This window comes from Priapulus caudatus, unplaced genomic scaffold (assembly GCF_000485595.1).
Source record: "Priapulus caudatus unplaced genomic scaffold, Priapulus_caudatus-5.0.1 Scaffold1164, whole genome shotgun sequence".
NCBI classification, from domain to species: Eukaryota; Metazoa; Priapulida; class Priapulimorpha; order Priapulimorphida; family Priapulidae; genus Priapulus; species Priapulus caudatus.
The window spans coordinates 32,564-33,221 of record NW_014578225.1 but is presented as its reverse complement, the minus strand read 5'-3'; positions in this window follow the sequence as shown (position 1 = coordinate 33,221).

Genomic DNA, 658 nt, shown 5'->3' with positions numbered 1-658 from the left:
CCCATCGCCCGCCCGCCCGCCCGACTGGCCGCCCTCCCCACCGACCGACCGACCGCCCGACCGCCCGACAGAATATATTGAAACGGGTGACGAGTAAAGCTGCGAAAGAGATCACATCCTGCATCGCTACATAATCTAGCGCTCGCTCGACTTTCTAATAACGCGCATCTTGCCAACACCGTCGCCGACTAGCTATCAAAAAACGCCGCCGTTAGACTGTCACCGACCGCTCCGCACGGCAGCATTCCTAGCTGGCGGAGCTGCCTCGGTCGTCAGTCTAACACTGGTGCGCGCACTCTCCACCTCACAATGAAGGCGAGTGTGCTCATCCGATGTTCGCAAATTGCGAAATTGACACTAATGGCCAGGCAGCATCTGCTGAGCGGCTCTTGACCTGCGACTGGCACTTGACCTTTGACAACCTCCTGACCTCTTACTCGTAAAATCACCACCGACGGTCGACAACGAAATAGCGTCCATTAGAGGGTATAGAAAGCCATGTTTGGTCAACGCTTGGTCAGTATAGCCTGTCTGCTAACCCTTCAACAGTTGACCTGTGTATACATTCACACCCAGGCCGCCATCGCGATGCCTCTTGCGAAGATTCACTGGCTGTTTAACTTAACGTCACTGTAAATAGTACGCACTAGCAACCAGA